The following is a 13777-nucleotide window of genomic DNA, read 5'->3' on the forward strand; positions in this document are numbered from 1 at the left end:
ACCATACTTATACAATCTGTATGCTGAGCAACTAACCCGAGAAGCTGGACTGGGTTGGAAGAAGACACATTAACAACCTGTATTATGCCAGTGACACAACCTTGCTTGCTGAAGGTGAAGAGGACTTGAAGCACTTATTGATGAAGGTCAAATAACACAGCCTTCAGTATGGATTACACTTCAACATAAAGAAAACAAAAATCCTTACAACTGGACTGATAAGCAATATCATGATAAACAGAGAAAATATTGAAGTTGTCTAGAACTTCATTTTACTTGGATCCACAATCAACATCCATGGAAGCAGCAACCAAAAGATCAAATGACACTTTGCATTGGACGAATCAATCGGCTGCAAAAGATCTCTTTGAAGTGTTAAAAAACAAAGATATCACTTTGAGGACTAAAGTGTTCCTGACCCAAGTCATGGTGTTTTCAATTGTCTCGTATACATGTGAAAGCTGGGGAATGAATAAGGAAGATCAAAGAAGAATTGACGCATTTGAATTATGGTTTTGGTGAAGAATGTTGAACACACCATGGACTGCCAAAAGAACATACAAATCTGTCTTGAAAGAAGCACAACCAGTATAGTACGCTCCTTAGAAGCGAGGATGGTGAGACTTTGTCTTACATACTTCAGTCCCTGAAGAATATCGTGCTCCGTAAAGTAGAGACCAAAACCAAAAATCCTGCTGCCATTGAATTGATTCCAAGTCGTAGCAACCCTATAGGACAGAGTAGAACTGCCCCATAGAGTTTCCAAGGAGCGCCTGGTGGATTCGAACTGCCAACCTCTTGGTCAGCACCCATAGCACTTAACCACTACACCACCAGGGTTTCCGAGGTAGAGGCTCAGTGAAAAAAAGGAAGACCCTCAACGAGGTGGATTGACACAGTGGCTGCAACTATGGGCTCAAACATAACAATAATCGTGAGGATGGCACAGGACAAGGCAGTATTTCATTCTGTTGTATGTAGGGTTGCTCTGAGTTGGAAGCAACTCGATGACACCTAACAACACCAACAGCAGAGAGGAGTGAGACTTAATGCCACTAAGAAAGAAGCACCAAGAACAGAGTACATCCTTTGGATCCATGATCCCTGTGCTTGAAAAGCTCTTAGACCAAGGGAAGATTGATGACAAGGACCTTCACCCAGAGCGGATAGAGAAAAAGCCTTCTCCTAGAGCTAGTGCCCTGAATTCGAAGGTCTAGCCTCCTAAACTGTGAGAGAATAAATTTCTGTTTGTTAAAGCCATCCACCTGTGGTATTTCTATTATAGTAGCACTAGATAACTAAGATGATAAGGAGTGTTTGAGAGGATGTCAAGAAATTGGAACCCTCATGCACTGCTGGTGGGAATGTGAAATGGTGCACCACTTTGGAAGGCAGTCTAGCAGTTCCTTAAAAAGTTAAATACAGATTTCCTACATGACCCAGTAATTTCACTCCTTGATATATTCCTAAGAGAATTGAAAACATATGTATACACAACAACTTGTACACAGATGTTCATAGAAGCATTATTTGTAATAGACAAAAACATGGAAACAACCCAAGAATCCATCAACAGAAGAATGGATAAACAAAATGTGGCATATCCATACTATGGAATATTATTCAACAACAGGAAGTAATGATGAACTGGTACATGTTACAACATGGATGGACCTTGAAAACATTGTGCTAAGTGAAAGAAACCAGTCACAAAGGACCACATATTAGATAATTCCATTGGTGTAAAATGTCTTGAATAGGCAAATTTAAAGTGACAGAAACTAGGTTTGTGGTTGCCTAGAGGTGGAGGGGATGGTGAATTGGGAGTTGATGGCCTAAGCAGTACAGGGTTTCTTTTTAGGGTAATGACAATGTTCTAAAATTGATTGTAGTAATGATGCAGAACTCTGAATGTGCTAAAAGCCGTTGGACTGCACACTTTAAATGGGTGGATTTTATGGTATGTGAATTATATCTTAATAAAGTCATTAGAAAAAGAAGAAAGGAATGGAAAAATAGAAAAGGAAGGAAGGGAAAAAATGTGGAGGAAGATGAAGCAAAGTGGAGGACAGTGGGGGATGGCAAGGAAAGATAGAAAGAAAGGGAGGGAGAAGGGAGGGAGGAAGGGGAAAACCCAGGACCTGGGCAGGAACGAAGAACCCAGAAGTCAGCTGGAAGAGAGGAGTTAATAAACAGGCAGGTGGCTTGAAGCAGTTCCTAGGCTAGGTGCTGCATGCTGCTGCTGTCCTTGAGTAGATCTTTATTGCAACATGAGGCACTGATAGGGCAAGCTGAATTTAAAGGGCTAGGGGAGACATCTGTGCAGCAGCAGCTGCTGTTTTTATAAGACTTTCTTTAGTTGCTGATATTAAAGAATTCCAAAGAGGCTGCTTCTGCTATTTTGGGGGGCAGAGGTGGGCAGTGTGTCGAATTGTTTATTGGGGTCCTCAGATTCAGAAGATTGAGTTACTCATACTCCTAAGTTCAAGATACTTTATCTCCACTGATTTATGCAAGGCCTTTATACATATATTTATAAAACCAAACCAAACCAAACCTGTTGCCATTGAGCCAATTCCGACCCATAGAGACCTTATAGGACAGAGTAGAACTGCCAACCTTTTGGTTAGCAGCAGTAGCTCTTAACCACTATGCCACTAGGGTTTCCATAGACACACACACACACATATATACTTTTATTTATTTATTTTTAACCCATAACCAACCCAAGCAACTATTCTACTGGGCACAAAAAGTATCTTTTGGATTGTACGTGTATATTTTCATATTGAGTATTATTGTTTAATATGCATCTATTCTTAAATCTCTACCACCCATCTGTGAGTTTGATGTGTTGTGGTGGTTTGTGCGTTGCTTGATGCTGGAAACTATGCTTCTGGTGCTTCAAATGCCAGCAGGGTCACCCCTGGTGGACAGGTTTCAGTGCAGCTTCCAGACTAAGACAGACTAGGAAGAAAGTCCTGGCAATCTACTTCTGAAAGTTAGCCAAGGAAACTTTTATGGTTCACAGCAGAACGTTGTCCAAGTCACTTGCTTTGGACAAGTCATAAGGAGGGATCAGTCACTGAAGGAGGAGATGTTTGGTGAAGTAGAGGGCCCGCAAAGGAGAGGGAGTCTCGGTGAAATGGGTTGGACCAATGGCCACAACAATGGACTCAGACATTTTGGTGATTGTGAGCTCACGCAAGACTGTCATCACAAGACTGGGCGACGTTTTGTTCTGTAGTACTTGAGGTCACCATGAGTCAAAGTCAACTCAATGGCATCCATTTCTGTTTGTCTGTCTCTCCATCTATCTATGTATCTATCTAGTCTTACATTTAGTCAGTTCGAGAAATCTATTTTGGAGAAAGTACAGCCAGAATGTTCCTTAGAAGCAAGGATGTCAAGACTTAGTCTCCCATATTTTGGACATGCTATCGGGAGAGACCTGTCCCTGCAGAAGGACGTAGTGCTTGGTAAAATAGAGGGTCAGCAAATAAGAGGAAGACCCTCAATGAGATGGATTGACACAGTGGCTGCAACAATGAGCTCAAGCATAACAATGATTGTGAGGATGTCGCAAGACTGGGCAGTGTTTCATTCTGTTGTGCATAAGGTCACTATGAGTCAACCGACTCAGTGGCACCTAACAACATTGCATGATCCAACAGTTAAGTGCTTGGCTGCTAACCAAAAAGTTGGCATTTAAACCCATCCAGCAGCTTCGAGGGAGAAAGACCTGGCTATCTGTTCCCACAAAAATTACAACCTAGAAAGCCCTGGAAACCCTGGTGGCGTAGTGGTTGTTATAGCTGCTAACCAAAAGGTCGGCAGTTTGAATCCGCCAGGTGCTCCTTGGAAACTCTATGAGGCAGTTCTACTCTGTCCTATAGGGTTGCTGTGAGTCTGAATCAACTCGATGGCAGTGGGTTTTTTTGGCTTAGAAAGCCCTGTGGGGCAGTTCTACTCTGTCACATGGAATTGCTATGAGTCAAAATTGACTCAACAGCACATGACAATAACATAGAAACATAGACAGATAGGTAGATAGATAGATATATAGACATAGATACCCTTAACACTTTTGCACCCACAGCTATATCTGACATTTGTATAATACTTAAAGTTTACAAAAGCCTTTTTTAAATTCTTTTTTTAATATACAAAAATCAATTGTAATTCTTTTTTAACTATTTTTTTAAAAATTGTATTTTAGATGAAGGTTTACAGAGCAAACTAGTTTCTCATTAAACAGTACACATATCGTTTTATGACACTGATTAACAACCCCACCACATGTCACCACTCTCCCTTCTCGATCTTGGGTTCCTTATTACCAGCTTTTCTGTCCCCTCCTGCCTTCTAATCTTTGCCCCTGGGCTGGTGTGCCCCTTTAGTTTCATTTTGTTTTACGGGCCTGTCCAGTCTTTGGCTAAAGGGTGAACCTCAGGAGTGACTTCATTACTGAGCTAAAAGGGTATCCATGGGCCATACCCTCGGGATTTTGCCAATCTCTGTCAGGCCAGTAAGTCTGATCTTTTTTTGTGCGTTAGAATTTTGTTCTACTTTTTTCTCCAGCTCTATGCAGGACCCTCAGTTGTGATCCCTGTCAGAGCAGTCAGTGGTGGTAGCTGGGCACCATCTCGTTGTAGTGAACTCAGTCTGGTGGAGGCCATGGTAGATGTGGTCCATTAGTCCTCTGGTCTAATCTTCCATTGTATCTTTAGTTTTCTTCATTCCTCTGCTCCCGAAGGGGTGAGACCAGTGGAGTATCTTAGATGGCCACTCACAGGCTTTTAAGACCCCAGACACTACTCACCAAAGTAGAACATAGAACATTTTCTTTATAAATAATGTTATGCCAATTGAGCTAGATGTTCCCCGAGGTCATGGTCCCCACAGCCATCAGCCCAGCAATTCACTCCTTCAGAGAGTTTGGATGTGTCTATGGAGCTTCCATGACCTTGCCTTGTACAAGTTGTGCTGGCTTCCCCAGTACTGTGTACTGTTTTACCCTTCACCAAAGTTACCACTTACCTATTGTCTATTTAGTGTTTTTCCATACCTACCCCTCCCCTCCCTCGCAACCATCAAAGATTGTTTCTTTTTTGTGTGTAAACCTTTTCATGAGTTTTTACAGTAGAGGTCTCATACAATACTTGTCCTTTTCACAAAGGGCTTTTTATTTTTTGATCCTCAGAACGTTGTAAGGCAGGCAGAGAAATACTATTCCCATTTCACATACAGGAAAATCAAGTCCCAGAGAATTTAGCGCTTTGTAGAGTTCAAATAGCTAGTACATTTCAGAGAGACTGGACCAGTACACCACCCAGTGCCCTTTCCACCATGATACCCTGATACTAAGCAGATCCTTTGAAGACACATTATTATTTTAGTTAAAAAAAAAAAAAAGTCATCATATTATAAGTGGGGTTGGCATAAAAAAGAAGCCACATGGCATGCATCCTGAGAATATGTTTTTAGCCACTGTCCAGGATGCATAATTGGAAAATGGTAAAACTAGACAGATTTTTGTCCTTTCCGTGCTTTGAAACATTTCACTTAGAGAGGGTTTGCATGTGGTCCTGAAATCTCTCTGCTCATTCAAGTTTTGGCTACTGTTCTCGTGGCATGAATCTATAGAACAGCAAATGCCGTAAGGTTTCATTCACACCTGACTGTTGCCTGTGTCACTCTGTGGGATTCCACCAGGCCTGACAATATTCACAGGTGGACGGAAGGTGAGGGGGCACCAGGACTTGGAAGAATCTCTCTCTCCAGGGGTAAAACACGAGGGAGGGAAAAGGAACTACACAGCTGCAAAAAAAAAAAAAAAAAAAACAGCTGCCATTAATTCTGGTTCTGTGCATGCTGTTGGGTGAGTGCAACCACTGAATGTCTCAGTAAGCAGTTGTGGAGAGAATAAGGGTCCCAGCAGGTGTATGGAGCACAGGAATGGGACACCCAAGGGAAATCACCCTTAGAAATTCAGAATGCCAAGCCCAGAGTCTGTTACCAAAAAAAAAAAAAAACCAAACCAAACCCGTTGCCATCAAGTCGATTCCGACTCATAGCAACCCTATAGGACAGGGTAGAACTGCCATATGGGGTTTTCAAGGAGCACCTGGTGGATTCAAACTGCCGACCTTTTGGTTAGCAGCAGTAACTCTTAACCACTATACCACTGGTTTCCTAGGAGTCTGGTAGCAGTGGAGATATTTGTGAGTCTGATCCCTGGGAGGTGGACTGGCAAGAAAAAGGGAGGCTCTTGTTATATATAAGAAGGGGCATGTCCAATGTGCTCAGCTGCTAACTGAAAGGTTGGAGGTTCGAATTCACCCAGAGGTGCCTTGAAAGAAAGGCCTGGCAATCTACTTTTGAAAAACCAGCCACTGAAAACCTGAGAGAGTGCAGTTTTACTCTAACATACATGATGTTGCCATGAGTTGAAATTGACTTGATGGCAACTGGTTTTGGGAATAGGCTCAAAGGCATGTGGAAGAAAATGGAGAATTTAGGAACAATGGAGGTGCTGCTTAAGGATGTCCGTGAGAGTGGGACCTTACTGAGCTGGAGAGAGAAGGCTGTTCTGTGAGGAGAAGAAAATGAAGAAACCAGGCCCCAGACAGCACAAAAGAGGCAGTGGGATAACAACTGTCAGCAGGCAGTGGGATCCTTGATAATTTCTGTCACCCCCGTGTGAGCACGGTACCAGGCACCTTGGAATCTCTGGGCTCTAGAATATTCCCTTCCCATCTGCTGCCTTTGCAGTAACCTCAGAGGTGGTGCCACACAACTATTATTAAAGAGGTAAAGGGAAATTTAGGAAACTCTCTGGGTTGAAATTTTGAACAGTTACAGTTTTCTCTGTAATTGATCTTTAGTAGACTTCTATTGCTCTCTTGTGCCACCTTTCCCTGCCACCAGCCTATGAGCTCTCCTTGAACAGCACCCACTGGTGGTGTCAAAGTGGGACAGAGGACAGGAGGAAACGAGGGAGGGCGGGGAAGGGGACCAACTTTAATAGAGGTTTAAATTGCCAGGACACTGAAAAGGAAGTAGTGTAGAGAGAGAGAGCAGGTGGCTGTTCCAAGTATTTTGTGCTAGGATTGAGTCACTCATATGTATACATCTCTTAAATGCTGATCCACAAATGAATAAATGCTGAATGGCTAAATGGACAAATCAACGAATAAATCAAAGAATTATTGGACACATGGACAATGAATAAATCAATGAATGATGAGGACAGGAAAATGGCATGTGCTACCACCAGAGTACAGGTGTGTGTGCATGTGTGTGTGTTTGTGTGTGCATGTGTGTGTGTGCATGTGTGGAGGAAGTGTTCAAAGGGTTGATGGGGTAATAGGTACGCCAAGGGCTAGGCTAGCCTTGGCTCCTAGAGAGGGACTGGTGACAAACTGAGAGTCACAAGTGTCAAAGCGCCTCAGAAGCACTGCACCCCTAGATTGCTGACAGGCATGTATGGCAGCTGCACCCTCAGAGCTGACAGCTGTCGTGTTCAACTCTCCCCTCCTCCCATGCAACCAAGGGGTGTAGAGCAAAGAGGGGCTCAAGTCAGAAAACCAGCCCTTTCTCTGCCAAGTTCCTGATGTTTACTCCTTGACAGCACAGAAAAAACAAAGTCACTCGCAGAATATGCAACTAATTCTCAAATGCAAATGAAATTCTGAAAGACAAGGGGCCCACCACTGACTAAAATAACACTTTACACCTGCACTGTACACCAGGTTGGTGAAGCTGTGGCTTGACCAAGTGGCTGACCTCCAGCTCGACCTCATGTGGCCAATCCATAGAGGGAAGATGTTTTTTATAGTCTGTTGTGCTTGACTTCTTCAGTGTGGATCTAAAGTTCTCAACTGATAGAGGGCGTGAATACCAGGATCACCTGGGGAGCTTTGCCAAACTTCACATACCCCAGTTGTCTTAGCCCTGATTGTGATAGTTCCTGCCTGAGACACATGCTTCTAGAGGGCAAGGAACTAGACCTAAAGTTGTCTGTAGTATTGCTAACACCCAACACAACATCTGTCATGTAGTGGAAGCTCAATACATATTTCTTGAATGAATGAATGAATTTAGATGTTATCATAATCAAAGAATTTGGAGCTTGAAGAGATCTTACAGCTCAACCAACCACCTTTATGTTTAATAGCAAAAATTAGGATCAGAGTGGTGAAATGACTTGTCCAATATAACATAGTTAACTAATAACTCAGTTTGCCTACTAAAATTGCAGGGAAATAGGAATGGTTGATATAAAAATATAAAGTAATCATTAAAGATCATTGCTCTCTGCAAAGGGCAAAGCACTAGTTTTAGGGAATTAGTCACATAGTCTGATTTGAAAGAAAGAAAAGACATGCTAGGATCACACTGTAGAATGTTGTGTATACGGGCCATGGATCTGTCCCATCCTTGAGTTCCTGCTATCTTCATTCTGGGAAACCCTACTGCCAACTAAGCCTTGTCTTACAATCTTAAACCTACAAAATAACATAGATGTGCAGGGCTTCTTAGAGAGGTAACAGGAGAAAAGAACTAGCATTGAATGCCCTGTAATGTCAGGTGCTTTAAAGAAGATTCTGAGAGAGATGCTCATTGATCAGGCATGATTTATGCTGGGTCCCATTTTTAGAGATTATCTTGATTATTATGATGTTCGAGGCCATCAGAACATCTACTCATGAAGCAACAGCAAAGTGTCATGAACATGGCTACCAATTTCAGCAGAAAACCTACCAATTTCTATGATCAAGAGCCAAGAAATCATTCAACATTAAAACAATTACTTCTTTTTTATTGGGCAAAATCCAAAATGAAAACTGCGGTTTGTGTTGCCAGATTAAATTCTTTTCAATACTTCACACTCTAGGAATCTATAAATACATTTATTTGCCTTTCAGTTGCAAGAAAGCAGATTATTATCTTAAACAAACAAACATATTACGTATCTTTCCTACTAAGAGGGATACTTTCCATGTGGCTCCTCTGACACCACCTAGAAAAGGTATCGATGAGGTGCAATCCTCTCTCATACTGCGCTTTGGTAATCTAGCAGCTAAGAGGTAACCCTGTGGAGGAGGGGCAACTTTACCAAGCCAATGGCCCAGTCCTTTCCTTACGCTTTTGATAGTAAGGGTATCTTATGAAACGGAGCCCCATGAAGCACTTAAACCACCTGTCTGCAGACTCTATTCATGCAAGTGGCTTAAACTAAAGCCAAGGGTTGTCATGTGAAATATTTAAAAATATTTGTGTGCAATCCTGATTTAAAAAAAATATTTAGGGCAGCATGTTCTTAGCCACTATATTTCCAAAAATATCTTTTGCATATGCCAGCAATTGAGCCCACAACCTGTGTTATCGGTGCCTTCAACCACTTGCTCCGTTCTTCATCTTTGAAGCCAGCTGTTGAAGGGCATTAATCGCGAGGTCACTCACCCTCCAAAGAGATCATTTGACAATGGTACATAAAGTCACCCACAGTTGGGGCTGGTCTTATCGCACCCAATACAACATACATTGCAGATGGAAGATAAAAGTCTTTGCAACTGTGCATCGCTTGCATGGTTGCCCAATGTCAGTGAGACCAGAGAAGTGTTACCATGAGAGCAGTGAGTTGTTTCTGAAATTTAAAAATGCATGCCATTGCCTTGTTTGCCCCGAAATAACTGGCCTGTGAAATCTACCACTTAACTAAGATTTTAAAATCTTCAAGTGGCAGACTTGTAGTATATACTACATTCTACGAGTTTATCCTAAGATAAATAAAGTTATACCCCATCTCTCACATGTTCATCTAATTCTGATGTTACCTAATTGAAATACAGTAATCAAAATTTTAGGAAGTTTTTCTTTTTAAAACCAAATTTGAAAATAAAAAGACTCCATTGTAATTATTTCTGTAGATAGTTAAATGCAGCACTTAGGTATAATACATATCTCGGTATTTAACCACATCCTGCCAGGCAGACCTCAGACACAGGAAAGAAAAGAAGAATGGTAATGGGCCTATATACCCCCAAATAGACTTCTATCTCACCTGTCCAAAGAATTTCATCATAAATAAACTTTCCCAAGAATCAATTCATGGTGGCAGATTGCAATTCTAAATGATGGTACTCAACATTTTCTTCAACTGCCCATGACATAATGACAGAAAGTTGGAGAGCACCCCCTTGATCCCACTTAAAAACCAGTAGTTATTGAGTTTTCAACTCACTGCCTATGAAATTACAATATGGCTGTGGTTTCGGTCAAAGCTAATGAAACCCTGCACTAATTATAAGAATAAAATGTTAAATTAGCAAGTCCACCTCAATGAATTGATCTTAAGAAAATAAAGATATGAGCAAAGTTTAAAGTTCAGGGATAGTCATAGTAGGATTTGTTTTACAGCACAAAAATTAAAAACAATCTCTATGCTCAATAACAAGGCATTAAATAGATGATAATACAGCCACATAACAGAACACTGTTGCTGTAAGGTATTATAGAATCAATTTTGATTCTGTGGCCCAAGTCACAGAGAAGAACTGCCCATAGGATTTTGTCGGATGCAATTTTTTTTTTATTGTACTTTAGATGAAGTTTTACAGAACAAACTAGTTTCTCATTAAACAGTATACACATACTGTTTTATGACATTGGTTAACAGCCCCATGACATGTCATCACTCTCCGTTCGCAGCCTTATGTTCCCCAATACCAGTTTTCCTGTCCCGTTCTGCCTTCCAGTCCCTGCCCCAGGGCTGGTGTGCCCCTTCAGCCTCATTTCGTTTTACGGGCCTGTCCAATCCCTTGCTGAATGTGAACCTCAGCAGTGACCTCATTACTGACCTGAAAGGGTATCCTGGGGCCATACTCTCAGGGTTTCTATAGTCTCTGTCAGGCCAACAGGCCTGGCCTTTCCTTTTGAGTTAGAATTTTGTTCTACATTTTTCTCCAGCTCTCTCTGGGGCCCTCTATTGTGATCCCTGTCAGAGGAGTCAGTGGTGGTAGCCGGGTACCATCTAGTTGTACTGGACTCAGTCTGGTGGAGGTCTTGGCTGTAATTTTTAAAGGAGCAAATTGCGGGTCTTTTCTCACATGGCGCCACTGATTGGGTTTAAACTGCCAGCCTTTTGATTAGCAGTCAAGTGTTTAACCATCGCACCACCAGGGATCCTAAAGAGAATGCTATGCAGTCATTAAAAATTGATGTAGGGATAAAATGTTCACATTAAATGTTAAATAATAAAAAAAAGTTATAAAATGCTAAGGACAGATGAGCTAATTTTTTTTAGAAAAATGTATCACTATATACAAAGAAAATTGTTGAAAAGGATATATGACATATTCATGGGTTATACTTAGGAGTTGGTGGTGCAGTGGTTAAAGCAATCTACTGCTAACCGAAAGGTCAGCAATTTGAAACCACCAGGGGGTCCGTGGGAGAAACCTGGCAATCTGCTTCTGTAGAGATTTACAGCCTTGGAAACCCTATGGAGTTGCTATGAGTCGGAATCAGCTTGATGGCAATGGGTTTGTGTGATTGTTCTTGTTTTATGGGTTATTTTAATTTTCTTCCTTCTTTCTGGATTAAATATGTAAAACTTGCATAACTTTATTTTTAAAAACACATATTATAAAGAATAAAAATGTCAGAAGCCAAAAATACTACTTGCCAGATATTTGTGATATGCACTTGGAGTCCCTCCTTCCTAGCTGAAAAGTCAGAATAGGCTAACTGATGAAACAGATAAACCCCAAATCTCAGAAGCTTACACCAACAAAATTTTATTTTTTTATGGACGCAGTGGTCCAAAGCACTGTTCCAAGCCAGGCAATCCTCTGAGCAGTGATCTAGGAACCAAGGTTCTTTCCATCCAGTGTTTTCACTGATTCCTTTGCAAGTTGGGGAAAGAGAGAGATTTTGGGGGGTTGCACAGGGGGTTTTCTTGGACCATCCTGGAAATAACTCACGTTACTTCTGCCTGATTCCAGTGGTCAGAACTCAATTACGTGACTGTCTAACTTCGAGAAAGACTGAGAAATATCTAGTTGTGTGACTCCGAGGAAAAAAGAAATAATTTGGTGGACAACTAGCCACACTAGCATAACCAATATGGGGAAGATTTCCTCTTAGTAACTCTTTTTGGTACATAGGGGTAGGAGTGGGGCATCCTTCCAAGTTTCAACTCTCAACTGTTTGAATGGTGAACAGGAAAGAATTAAATGGACATTGCAAAAGAACATTTTCACCCAGACCCTATGTTCCAGGACTTATTTTTCTCAACCTAATGCATGATCAGCTTGCCAGAATGGAAAGACTTCTATCCATGACGGCAACCCAATAGATTTGCTGAATGCAAATGACTAAAGACCTGATAGCACCCAGGCTGAATTGGAATGACTTGGCTCCAATCTTCAGAAACATGGTTATACCAACAGACCTGAAATTGTGGCACAATCAAACATTAATGTGATCAAGTAGACTAATTTGAAACCTAATCAGTGTGAAGCGCCCTTTCTGAAGAAAGAGTGTGTTCATAGAAAGGGTGATCTTCAGATAATTTACTAAAAGGAAGAGACACTAAATCGCACTTTTAGTTCCTATTCATTGAAATCAGTGGCCCTCAGACTTCTAATCATTTCACATACATTGTGTCATCTAATTCCATAACAACTCAAAGAAATAAGTTTTATTGTTATGTCCTTTCAACAGATGAGGAAACTGATGGTTAGGGAGGCTCAGTGGCCCATTTAAAAGTTCAGTTTGTAAGTGTCAGAGTTAGGAGGAAAGTAAAGATGTCTGATATCAGAGCTTAAGAATCAATGCACTCACTCCATCATGTGGGACATGAAAATTGCAGTCACCAAAGAGGTGAACCTTGTTGCAGGGCAGGAAAAATTCACCTGGTTCTGCCTTGGCTTGGGTGAAATAATCACCAACTAATTTTTCCTAAATTTGACTCGTATCTTCTGGGGGAGCTTATGAAACTATAGTTCCCAATCACCATCCCAGTCCCTTCTAAATGAAAATCCCCAGGAGTGGGGCCCAAGAATTCATATTCTTATAAAGTACCTACGGTGATTCTGGGAGGCCTGGTGGCGTAGTGGTTAAGAGCTCAGCTGTTAATCAAAAGGTCAGCAATTCAAATCCACCAACTGCTCTTTGGAAACCCTATGCGGGCAGTTCTACTCTGTCCTATAGGGTGACTATGAGTCAGAATCTACTCTATGGCAATGGGTTAAAGGGTATGATGATTCTGATTTACGATGAAGTTTGGGAATTAGAACTGTAGACTTTCCCTCCCTTTTATCTGATCACATATACTTTTGGAAGTTTTCATTTTAAAATTCAGTCACTAGGTATGTTGACAATGGAACTGGGTACCCTAGATGGCATGCATAAAATTCCACTTGAAGGAAAATGTATGCTTTTTTGTGAATTAATAAATTAGCTTTTGGCTTTGTAGATTGTAGTTGTTAGTTGACAAGTAAGCTCTGACTCATGGTGGCCTTATATATAAGGCCTGGTGGTTGTAGATTAGGCTTTAAGAAATTGACCAGCATGAGTGGATCCCCTAAATCTGTTCATCTCATTTTGAGAAGGTTTGGGTAAGATGACCAACTGTCCTAGTTTGCCCAGGACTTTGCTGGTCCTAACACTGAAAAGTCTCACATCTTGGGAAATCCCTTTGGTCAAATCAGACAACCTGATTTGGTGAAAACCTCATCCCTGTTTGCCTGAGGCTGTCTCTATTTTA

Source organism: Elephas maximus, chromosome 2 (assembly GCF_024166365.1).
Source record: "Elephas maximus indicus isolate mEleMax1 chromosome 2, mEleMax1 primary haplotype, whole genome shotgun sequence".
NCBI classification, from domain to species: domain Eukaryota; kingdom Metazoa; phylum Chordata; class Mammalia; order Proboscidea; family Elephantidae; genus Elephas; species Elephas maximus.